We start from the raw sequence: 13324 nt of genomic DNA, 5'->3' as shown, positions 1-13324 counted from the left end.
TACAAGTACAAGTACAAGTACAAGTACAAGTACAAGTACAAGTACAAATACAAATACAAATACAAATACAAATACAAATACAAATACAAATACAAATACAAATACAAATACAAATACAAACAAAACAAAACAAAACAAAACAAAGTAAAATAAAATAAAATAAAATAAAATAAAATAAAATAAAATAAAATAAAATAAAAAACTATACGATATCAACGGGTTGCTCCCGTCTTATTGCAAAGTGGTCCATCGGCGTAAATACGAAGTGACGCGCGATGCAGACGAGGCACCGCGCCACAGGAGCACACGTATATAGTTGCTGTCTGCATCGCGCGCAATTCCTGAAGTTGTGGAACCGTAGTCTCGGGATCGCCAAATGAGCCTCGGATCGTGGGTGGTGCACCCTCTCCTGAAGCGGGAGCTCCAGGCAACATTCGGCGCATATCCGGCGGCGAAGGGGTCGTAAGCCTCCGGGACGACGAACGCCGCTCGGACCTCCCGCAGGCACCCCAAAGTCAACCAATAACTATATGTTTCAGGGTGCTCCTCTGGGAGCACCCCATCGAAGTCAAACTCCTCGACGTTTGCCGGAACCTCATTATATAGGCGCGGTGTGTCAATCGGCATTTCTATAAGAAAAAAGAAATGATATTTTTAAAATTTCTTTTCACGCACGCACATTCAGGAATATCCATTTCACTGTCGAGTTCGTGGCGTTATCAATATGACACATTTGTCGGTCAAATACTACGACTACTAATAATCATGTATTTTTAAAAAATTTCTGTAACACTTTCACACACTGATAACGCCAGGAACTGGTCACTACTGTATATGTGTTTTTCACTTACTTTCGTTTTAAAAATTGAAGCATTTCACGAAAAACTCTCAAGCAATTGGTTATTGTCTTAAGCACTGTCAGACTGCGAATGGCTTTGAAAACGTTACAGTGAAAGATCCAATCCAGCGAGAAACAAAAACTGTTGAGTACGCATCAGCATTTGTCGGGGGAGGCTGATAAAATCCTTCGCGAGTATTATGATAAAGATTGGATACTGGATCCAAGAACCGATCTTCCAGCGTGAAACAAAAACTGTTGAGTAGGCATCAGCATTTGTTGGGAGGCTGACAAACATTACATTGGATGAGAATATGAAATGGGGGAAATGCGCTAGAAAGAAAGACGCATATATCCAAGCTAATTGTTATTGATAAAAAAATACATACATTTTTTATTTCTGGTATTTCAGCCACCAGTTGTATAATTTAAATACATTTCGTAAAGCGCAATTCGTTACATGGTTTATGCATCTCATGGTATTAGTAACATCAAGATTTTTCAAACACGCGATATCTTTGTAATCAGCATCCATGGTCTCAATAGTTACATTCACATTTCTATCAAGTAGATTTTTCAACCAGTCACGTTTTTGGCTTCCCTTGACATATGCGATAGGCCATGCATCGTCGTCGTCGACTATTGCCTCTGTAATCAATCGTTTCGCCATACTGTATGGAACGAAACCATTTTCCCACGACAGTCCATGATGATTTGCCGCCACCCAAGAAGCACGAGATTTATCGGCTAAACATACCGATTATTATACGTTGATAATTATACGCCTGTAATCTTCACAAAAACCTAACAGCATGTTGAGCGGTACACAAAAGTTAAAGTAATCTATCGGTATGTTTGACTGTGTGATCCATCCAGCATTCCGTAAAATTAGCGATTTGTCAAATGTTAGGGACACAAAATTTTTGATGGTGCTTGTTATTCCAACGTTTCTGTTGCGATCAATCTCCACACCATTGAGTTCATATCGAATTTCATCAAACATAAAGGCGACACAATTGTTTTCGAGGTGTGCTTCCACCCCTCCCTTTGGTTTCTTTACTCTGAATCTTCCTCCAACATATAGAAAGCTCTCGCATGGTAACGTGTATAAATCCTGCTGTTGTATAGGTATTCGTATCTCATCGTTGTGTTCAAACGTTGTGTTGGCGTATGGGTTGTATGTGTGAGTCTCAATCTTGGCGATGCTGTCGTCAAAGATCGGTTCACCTCCAATGTTTAAGATATTAGCCATTTCGTACAACGAAACCCAACGATTTCAGAAATTCAGCATTCGATACAGTCAGCTTCGCAGGTGATCGAATTGTCTTTTCGCCCAATGGTTTTAGACCGCCAATATTCGATACAGTGAGTTTCGCAGGCGATCGAATTGTTTTCTCTTTGCTTTCACGTGTCGTCTGCTCCGCTTCGTTCAATACAAGCATCTCCACTACGGCCGTTATCTCTGTACATGCAGTCGATCGGTGATCTGCTCCCCTCGAAAATCTAACAATTGACCGTCTTGATCCACGACGCGAATCGTCAAATCCGAAATGTTTCGTGCAGTGATCGGAAGTTAAATGATCTGTGTCGGTCTTTCCGATATCTTATATCCAGGTGGAACGGTAGGCGAAAACTCGTGTATCGTGTGCACGCTCTTGTTATTGCTGTAAGCACCAGCCGTCACGTTGCATTCAATGCGAATAATATTTACGTTCATTATATTGATTGGCGCATCCGATTCGTGCCATTTTCGCGGTTGCAGCAACCGATTCGTCGAAAACCCCAGCAAAGAGCCAATAGTATTAGGTCTGGTAAAATTAATGCTGTAATCGCACTTGATTTCGTTCTTCATCGTATAGTTGTTAGCTCTAAGTATCAGGGGGTTCCCCCCCTCATTACCATGCGAAAGCGATCGTTGCAAATACATGTGAATGTCATCCAGCTCGTAAGATCCTTCCGGAATAATGATTTGCTTATCATCGTTATCGTAGAAAAATGTATTATTCGACAAATTTACATTCGATATGGTGTAATAAGTCTCAAAGTCCGTAAGACCGAGCTCGTAATCACCATCGTTCAGATCGATGGATGGAAAATAGCTTACTGCGAGAATGCTACTTTGGCCGGTGAGCGTTAACGTCAGCGACATGTTCAAACGAATACTGGAGTTAAAGTGTGCAATGGCTGCCTTTAAATTGATTGTCAACCGTCTGCAGAAACTGCGAGCATAGCTGTCCACAGTTGCTTTGATTATAGCGCTGATAAGGCATGTAATTATACTCGACTACGCCATTCTTGAAATACTGTATCAGTTCTCTCGGCGGTTGAAGATTACCAAAAACTACCGAAATATATGGTGCGAGTTCCCCGACCTAACCCAATGAGTACCAGGTCCTTCGAAAGTATCCAAATTTATGATTCCGCTCTCGTTCCTGTGTATCCCATCTGTTGGTAAAGTATTGCGCATAAAAGTACCCCTGAAATATGAAATACGCATACGCTTTGCCAGATGCTGTAGTTGTACGTTGGTGGTTACACCTTGGGGCATTTTAATTTTGACGTTTTTGTTTTTTCTCTTTGGAACTCCTCGTCCGCGTTTCTACGGTGCGAGATGTACTCCGCGACCTTCCATAGCACGATTATACCGTTGCATTTCCTCCAGCTGTTTTCGCGCAGATTTGGCGTCCTTCACGGCCTTAGCCACGCCAGCAGCACTACCGGTTAACGCTCCTATAGCTGATAAGGCGGGAAGGAGAAACGGGAGGATACCGCCACGCTTTGCTATCGGTAGAGCTCGCTCCACCTTGTTCTTCTTACTGTGACTCTTTTTATTCTTGAGCCCCATTCCAAGCTTCGTCTTAGCTTTCATCGCAGTCCAAACAGCTGCAGCAGTCGCCCTTTCGCCGAATGTAGCGTCCTTCGCAGTTATGCGCTGGCGTGCTCGATCGGCAAAAATTCGATCTGCCTCGTGACGATTGGTCAAATCTTTGTTTCGAGAGTACGCAATATCGTGTTCTCTACAAGCTGCATCCAACGGATTTATACTTCGATCGCCGCGTGCTAAACGTTTGTCCAGGCGTGTACCCGGTCCGCAAAATTGATACCCTGGTACGTGTAGCTCAAACGGTAATTTGTTTATTAGAGTATTTGCAAGTCCTGCTCCTGTCCTTCTACGCATAGGTAACAATCTTTTTTCATAGGCGTTGGTCCATCTATGTGCGTACGTTGATCTGAACCATTGTAATGCAAGAGACACCTACGGTAAGACTGGACTTCAGGTTCAGCTCTTATATGTTTCGGCAGTTTATCCCACGCGTAATGAATATCGCTAGCGAACCGATTCAAGAGTACTATCTTTGGCACGTATTCCAATTGCTCCACAGTCAAGTCGAACAGTGTATCACCATCGATCAGTATGAAAGCCATTTCTACACTGGCTGATACGTCTGGGTCACGGTAGTATAAATATCCCCCAACATCGACACATACCTTTTCTTTCATTTTTTTACCACAGCTACGATGCGGTTCCTGCGCCAATCACCTACGATTAGAGTGACTAATGTAGACAAAAAGGCACAGTCTGAGAAAGAAGTACGCAAACATGGAAATAGTCTACCGACCTCTATACGTGGTATCATCTGCGGCCCATCGAATTGCGGCAAAACGAACGTGCTGATTAGTTTGTTAGAAAGTCCGCACGGTGTTCGCTTCGAAAACGTATACGTGTAGTCGAAATCATTGCAACAACCAAAATATCGATATCTAGAAAGTATATTCTTGTCGATAGACGAAATTGGTTATTTTACATTTTCGAATAACAGCGACGTCGTTCCACCGAGCGAGGCACTTCCGAATTCGATTTTTATCTTTGACGACGTGGCATGCTATAAACAAAACGCGGTAAGAGAATACTTTGCAATGGTTAGGCACTCGGACGTTGACTGTTTCTATCTTTGTCAGACATATGCGAAGATACCGAAACATCTGAGACGCGACAACGCGAACCTGCTGATCATGTTCAAACAAGATGGTACAAATCTGAAGCATGTATACAACGATCATGTAAACACTGACATGTCTTTTGAGAATTTCTGCAAATTGTGTACTGCTTGCTGGCAAGAAAAATATGGATTTGTAGTGATTGCCAAAGACAGTGCTTTTTGGAATGGTCGCTATAGAAAAGGATTTAATGACATTGCAATATCGTAACACGTCTAATTATCTCCGATACGTTGAGAAAGCAGTGTTCCAACATGAGCAGTAACAGCGTTGAAGATCGTGAGAGCATAGCGAGACAGATTCAAACAACGAGCGATTTGATTCGCAGAAAGTAACGTGAATTGAAAACTGGTAAAATTGTCGAAGAGGTTGCGTTGGAAAAACACTTTAAACCTGTTACTGAGCCACTGAAGACAATTGTCAGCAACACGTTAAGAAACTATGATCTACACAATAACACACATATCGGAAGCGAACCATTATCCACTCCGAATATCAAGGAATCGGATAAAATACAATCAAATTTCTTGTTAAATTTCTCGAAACCGCCAAATATAAAAAAATCAAGATTAAGCAGTTTACCCGATATGAACCTGATAGCCTCTACACCGACCTCTACACCGATTAAGACAGTACCAACAACAACAACAACAACAACAAATCGCTTAGCAAACGAAGATGATTTTGAAAGTCCAAACAGCTATTTCTTGACATCTGTTCGAAGCAAACACCGGAAGGCGAAGAAATGGTACGTAATCATCTAGGTCCACTGAGTCGAAAATACATCACACCTGTATTTCGCGGCGACGTAGACGTTGGTATGGATTACGTGTACGGTGTTTATCTCACCAATGATGGACTGATGCTGGGTAACAAACATGTTGACGTGAACAATGCGGATAACATAATTATCGATGGCATACGATATTCGGGGACAACCGGCCTTTATGAACTGATATTCATGAAAACTCCGGATAACGACATTTACACTCAGGCTCAAATACAGGGACATACTGCTGACAACGAGTGCGCATAAGCACAAGCACAATTCGTATGGTCAAACACTAGGCAACAGAGGATACAAGTATAACTATGTAATCAAACCTTTATTGCAAGATAAAAAAGTTGGAAAGGCATACCGTGTTCCATGAGATTAACCAAAAACAACATTGATTACGTTCACTGGAACGATCCCAACGAACTCGTAGATCGGCTTCGATTGCTCGAGGCTTCGCGTCAAGCCGGTCAGAATGCTCCGGACAATGAGATGCTATCGATTATCGAGGAACATCGGGAGGCAGAATTTATTATAAATTAAGCTGCACCTTGGCGCTACAGTTAATCGTCATTAAAATGTCAATCAACAAGTTTGGGTCATCGATTGGAAGAATGGAATCATACTATCATTGGAATGGAGTAATCAGAAATTATGTACGCGACAACGCTCTTTGTGTTGTCGGCACCAATTATGACGCAAAGTCGCGCAGGATTCGATGGGTAGCACCGCCTGTTGAGGATGACGATGCTATCAACAAGCTGTACTTTCATGAAAACATGACAGTTATATAAAGTCGACAAGACGTATTCGACAAACAGATGATTGTTTGAAAATTTAGTTCAAAGCTTGAAACATGAGCTGAATAAATTAGAGAGGGATATTACCGAATTCCGAAATTTAATGCAGACACATCAATAGCTGGACACTGAGACTATTTACCGACCGACATACGGACTAACAGACCGGTCAACCGACCGACCTACCGATCAACAGACCGGTCAACCGACCGATCGACCAACCAACCGTTGCGTTGAGCACCGATTTGATGTTTGATAAGACGTGTACGTCAAGTCTTTGCGTCAGTGTCGAGTCATACATGGCTGCAAAGAAAACTCTCAGTATCGAGAAACGGCGTTTCGTGGAAGAATTGCATGCTCTGGCGAGAAGAAATTTTCCCCGAAGACGCGTCATAGTACATGGGTACGACGACTTATGTCAAGCGGACGTGGTCGAGATGCGACTTTACGCGCGGTATAACAGAGGCTTCCATTACATACTCACTGTTATCGATGTGCTGAGTAAGCATGCATCGGCTATACCCCTCAAGTCCAAGAGTGGAAATGAAGTGTCTAGAGCGATCAGAAAGATAATCCGAAACAGTGGAAGGTATTCGAAAAATTTGCAAACCCACAAAGGAAAGGAATTTTACAACGCAAATGTGCAAAAACTTTTGTTAAAATACAACATAAGTCATTATTCAACGTATTCAGTGATGAAAGCGTCAGTCGTCGAGCGGTTCAATCGTACGCTCAAAAACGACATGTGGAAACTGTTTACGCTTAATGCAAGTTATAAATGGATCGAATCGCTGCAGCAACTCATATCAAATTACAACGCGCGTAAGCATCGAACTATCGGCATGCGACCAATTGACGTTGCACCAACAAACGCCTCGAAGCTCTTAACAACGGTTTATAATCACGTAAAGATTGCCGCTCCCGCACGATTCAGAGTGGGAGATGCGGTACATGTGAGCAAATTCAAAACAATTTTTGAAAAAGGTTACACACCTAATTGGGGTACTGAAATATTTACGATCGCCGAGGTTCAGAAAACTAATCCCGCAACGTATCTGCTGAAAGATGTTTATGGAAAACCAATTGCTGGAGGATTCTACGAACACGAGTTGCAACGCGTTGCCGACGCTGATGTGTACCTTGTGGAAAAAGTGATACGTCGGAAAGGGAATAAGGTGTACATAAAATGGTTAGGATTGAATAGTGCACACAATTCATGGATAATAAAAGATAATGTATTGTAAAAAATTACCATTTTTTAAATTAAATATTCAGTTTTATACATATACTAGCATTATTAGTTACATTAGAATGTTTTTTTTTTATTTACAACTAAATATATGTACATCTATTAAAATCGAGGTAAAAATGATTTACAAAATACATATACTGATATATCTAAAGCGGTATTTTATAATGACCCCACGGCAATGTATCCGTTGAGTCGGGTACGATATACCGCTTATCGTCGTACGGACTCAGAGCGATTTTTGATTCCGCCATTGTGTATACTTTGTGTAATTTTGATCTTATACATGTCTGATTACGAATAATTTCAATTTCGTTTCGTAGGCACTGCGTGTAGTCGTCGAAAGTTATCATCCTGGAAACAACGTTACTTTTTACACCTTTTGCCTTTTTCGTATCTTTTTTACCATCTACTCGCAGAGCATACATTTTTGCTCTGAGTCCAACAAATTCGGTCATTATGGCCCCATTGTTTTCGTCTTTCATCAAACCGGGGAGTTTTTTGTTTACAAGCGGTATATCGAAAACGTTACCTACCGGATAATCGCTGGTATCAAATCGATTATTATCGCGTTTTATAGTATCATACATAATCTCGCACTCGATGTGGTAAATTAAACTATCCGTATCGGTGTACATAACTTTACATTTATCGCCATGTGTGGGTAATGTTACGTCCCAGCTTATCTGTGACTCTTTCTTGGGATCTTCGTCTTCAATTAAAGAGCTAAAGCTCACCTTAACTGTATTCGCTAACGGGAAAGAGCAATTCGGGATTGCAATGATTGTTTTCAAGGTTTAGCATTTAAATATATAAATAAATATGTATTGTTACAAAATAACGAGTTTATATTACAATATCGGTTTTGGGAAATCAAGTATACAATTATGTAGGTACGTTACCGCTTGTCGGTCTTACAGTTTGGTTGTACCAGCTATCTGTTGTGGTCCCAGCGCTGTGCTGTTGCAAGGATCTGTTTGTCGGCAACTATAACTCGCGACACGGGTCTCTACTAATTAACAACGGACTTTCCTCGGTAACGACGCGGCGCGCGTACGATTACTCTATCCGTGACTACAATAATTTAGTATTTGACGACCAAAGTGCGACGCTGAGTGCGTGTTCGATTGACGATAAAGGTTCGATGTGATCTTGACCGATTATACGTCGGACTTTCGTAAGTAACGACAACGCGTGAAGTTAACCTGCCCGCGACTACAAGATCTCGGTAATCACCACGATGAGGACGTACTGACAGCGGAATAAAAAAAGAGCCGTGGGGCGTGTCCACGGGTTTATATATTAGCTGATCCTCGCATGGCACGAGCCGCGTTCGAGAACCTTCGCTTCGGCATCCGTTGAAATGGGGAGGGGTCCCAAGTTCAGCGGATGTGCTGGCGTTGAGCGCTGACGCCTATTTAACTGATTCGCAGATCGCACGATTCGGTTCCCGAGAAACGGTTTCCGAATCGTATGTCAAGCGCATTCCTAAAAGTATCTGATCTTAACTATTCGAAATGCGAGGTCGATGAAAAGGGACACCGGCAGGGCCGGATGTAACAGTAACATGTAATCGCGATGGAATTCATACAAACAAACCTTAGATATGTCTAGTATACACATACCCACATAGATTGGTTTGTTGAACTTCATCGCAAGCTTTCGCAGTTCGATGGCAACTAAGTTTTCCGAAAACACGCTACGGCTGTGAAAATTTGGTTTTGCGATCATTTTCTCCGCTCCGTACCGCCCTTCCTATTTTGTTACTAATTTTACGCTATACTCGCCCAGCGTTTGAATGGAAAACTGTGTCCACACGTTCTCGGCGTGCGCGAACTCGCTCTCCGATACTGTATTACCCGTCAAGGAACTGTAAAATGATTCACACGATGGCAAACATGATTGCTCCAACTTTTTGGCACAGTCAGTGTATTGGTACGGATAAACACACTTTCGCGTCAATAATTCGAAATCGTCGGTAGACAAATTTTAAAACTCGGTTCGTAAAATTCTTTATTTGCTTTTATCTAAGAAAGACGCTAATTTATCGAGACTGGTACTCAAGAATTTGTATTAATCGATGAATCTCAATTTTATACAGTTTCGCGACGGTCCATTTGGTTCTTGGACACTTTTTGTGAACGAGATGTACTTTTCTTTTGTTATCGGCAATACACTGACGGTACCCTCGAAAACTATAGCTATTTCTTCGATAATGAAATGCGAATCGTAACCGGACAAATTATGAAAAACTATGGGAATGCAAGAAGAGTTTTTATAATTTAGATTACAATTGGAGTGCGCGGGACCTCTGTACCGACCGGTTAGATGGCAATGATCGCAAACCCTCGTATCGATTTCTCCAAACGGTTTTTCGCAAATGTGACAATGTGTCGCGTTGCGAAATGCCTCCTGCTGTTCGCTCGTTAAATCATCCATTTGTATGTTATTTGATAAAATTGATTTTACAAAATGTGCCACATTCTTTAATTCTTCGACGAACCAGGAAACACAATTCGCATCACGACGACACTGGTACACCGACAAGGACGAATCGTGCGCGCATTGAACATAATATGCAATACTAATACTTTATGATGCTGGTATGTGGATCTTGGCGCTTCTCGATCAGTTTTCTCCAGAATGCACTCGAGGTCGACGTACACCACAAATAGAAGTCGCTCTTTCCGGATGTAGTTGTCGAAGTTGAGCCACTTGCTTTCATCATCTGGTAATACGATTGCGCATTCGTTCATCTTCTCGCAATCTACGGTGTGAGCTTCCAGATTCTCACTCGTACTAAAGTAGTGCAAGCATCTGCAATAAAAAGATATAAATTTTTTTCAAATATAACATATTTAAAAAGAAAAAAGAATTATTATATACGTACCTATCACAAAAGTATTTTCTGCGTTTATGTTTACTCAATTGTGAGCTCACGACGCGAGACAAGTTTTTGATCCACGCGAAATGTCCCACGCCGTTTGCTCCTTGTAAATATAGGAAATTGACATGTCTCTCCATCTTCCGTGAGGCGAGCCGTATCGGTAGAACCTTCTTTTCTTCAGTGGTGTAGACGTTGATGGAGATGCTGTTGGCGTGTTCAAACTTTTTAATTTGGTTGAATGTCATTGGAAATTCGATATCCTGAATATTCAACACCGTTGAATAATGAGGATATGCCGATGTCCGATATATGTGATTTTCGGCTGGATGCAGGGCAGCCACCACTGACCACACAAAACATGCATGTCGTTCGAGCATACGTTGATTACAGCTCTCTTTAGTTGTATTTCTCGTGGTAAGTGTATGATACATCCAGCATGCAGCGGCATATATTTATTCACGTTAACAATTAAATTGAGTATACGCAAGAGCGGGCATCCGCTATCCCGTTCTTGAAATTCTTCCAGCGATGCTAGGGTGGGTTCGACGACGCGTTGTTCGTACCACTCTTCGAGATTGATCTCACCAAAGATTTCACAGTTCTTTGTGCTGGCAGTCTTGTTCGAGCGTTTATCACCCGCTTCAAACTCTCCATTAAACGCGGTATTCACTTTTAGTGCCTTATGTTTCACCAATTCACCCCGTATATGCTCGAGCACAACGTCTCTCGCATCCTGAAGGAAGTTACGCGTTTCGATGTTGTGCGAATTTAAAATAGCGCCGGTTAATACGCGGCTCTCGAACGCAGTGTCTATTTCACGCCACAAGAGTCCAGTGCATGAATGGCCGGCACCTTTGTACACGAAACGTCTGCGCAACGAATACTTTAGACTATGCAGACGCGCGATACGAGCGATACGAGCGATCAACGATTGTTGAACACCGATCGATATTCGAGGGCGTTGTGCTCGACTATGTTCTTCCAGCGACTCGAGGCACTCGTTGCATCGTTCTTCCCATGCGAGGTATTCTTCTTGCGAAGTCAATCGATCGGCCTGGTCCCACAATCGACTTTTCATTTCCAAGTGTTCTTTCATGGTAGCACTCACTTCTTCGCTGGAGGTCACTACAGAACGGTTTGAATGCAGTTCAGTCTGCAGCACAATTTTTATACTCTAGGACACGTGATTTTGTCACGTGATGTTGTCACATGATTTTGTCACATGATATGCTCCTACTATGATGTCACTGCCTGCAGATTTTCAAAATCCCCTCATATTCCGTATCGCTGTTTTCGTATGTTTTCCTGAGAACGTGTATATATATATTTTTGGGAATTACACCACTGATGTATCAATTCATTAGAACGACTCCGCGATGATGAGGGTCTTATTACGTATAAAAAAATTAAATCACGCGCTACGTAAAGATGTGTATGCTAAAAATAAATGTGGATAAGAAAGTGAAATGTGTGTGGGAGGGGAGATTTGCTGTTTCAGCATTTTTTTTTGTCCATCTGATAAAGAGTGGGCGGTGTTATATAAAAGTGTCTAAACCCATTTTTTCAATCATTGTTCGCAACATCGTTCTATCGCCTCGTATCGAAACATCAGCGATGTGGCCCAATGCTGAAATCGCTCGAGCGACGCGAGAGAATCTTCCGAACAAGGAGTTCAACCAACCATTAACAATGAAATCGCGCATACAGTAATTTCTTTGACAACATATTGTAAAATATGCAGTCAAAATTCAATATCCTTTATAATTTTTTATTTCTCTTGTCAGTGATAGCGATAATGTTCATTCGGAGCGTAGAGAGGTGCGTATACGGGGGGGGGGGGGGGAGATATCCCCTGACGGATACATTCTACAAGTATCTCGACATCGGGGTTCGAATCGGTGGTTCCTGCAACGTAGAGTTGGCTATAGGAGACTCTCGTGGAAACGAAATTAAATTTTCTATGGATACGTGGAAAGATCTCCTACGAAAGAGGCATAACATTCTGCAGATTTTTGCTGATACACCAGGAACCTCGAGCGAGCCGATAAGCATTAATGATGTAACAGTTAAACTCCGCCAACTAAACGTCGTAAAATTCGCAAATCTCTCAAATTCTACCGTCTTTATGTTCATGATTGAAAAATCGTACAAAAGTTGTTCGCTTTCGAATATTGTATCGATCACATGTACAGTTGGCTATCTGAAAACTTGTAACTGGTAGAATCTAAGTACAACAAGTTTATAGAAATAATACAAAATGCTGAAATTAAGGATTATGCAAAGGCAATTGTTGAACATGAAAATTTTGAGCGTCATTCATTGATTGACTCTGAATTGTTAGCATTAGGTTTAGATGTAATGCTGGAATACAGTTACCAATAAAAAAGTAATAGCTTGGATGTATGTGTCTTTCTTTCTTTCTAGCGCATTCCCTCCCATATCATATTCTCATCCGGTGTAATGTTTCCTTCGCACGTTCTCCAATATTCTCATCGCCAACGAATGATGTCACCTCTACCGTTTTATTTGATATTTAGTCCTTGAGAAATTTTGTCCCGCAAATAAAAGATTTGCTGCCGGATTGTAATTTGCAAACTTTGCGTTTTTGGATCTTCTGCTCGAGGCTATCATCGCGAGACACTCCTACCGATGGCTGCGCCAAGATTGTAATGTAATATTATATGTTGCGCGGGGCATGAGTGCGAGGAAGAAAATACTCGGGCGCGAGAGAGAGGGAACCCGCGAGGCCCACACCGACGCCCCCACTCCTGCGCGC

The sequence above is a fragment of the Hylaeus volcanicus genome, unplaced genomic scaffold (assembly GCF_026283585.1).
Source record: "Hylaeus volcanicus isolate JK05 unplaced genomic scaffold, UHH_iyHylVolc1.0_haploid 12163, whole genome shotgun sequence".
Classification (NCBI taxonomy): Eukaryota; Metazoa; Arthropoda; class Insecta; order Hymenoptera; family Colletidae; genus Hylaeus; species Hylaeus volcanicus.
This window is presented reverse-complemented; position numbering follows the sequence as displayed.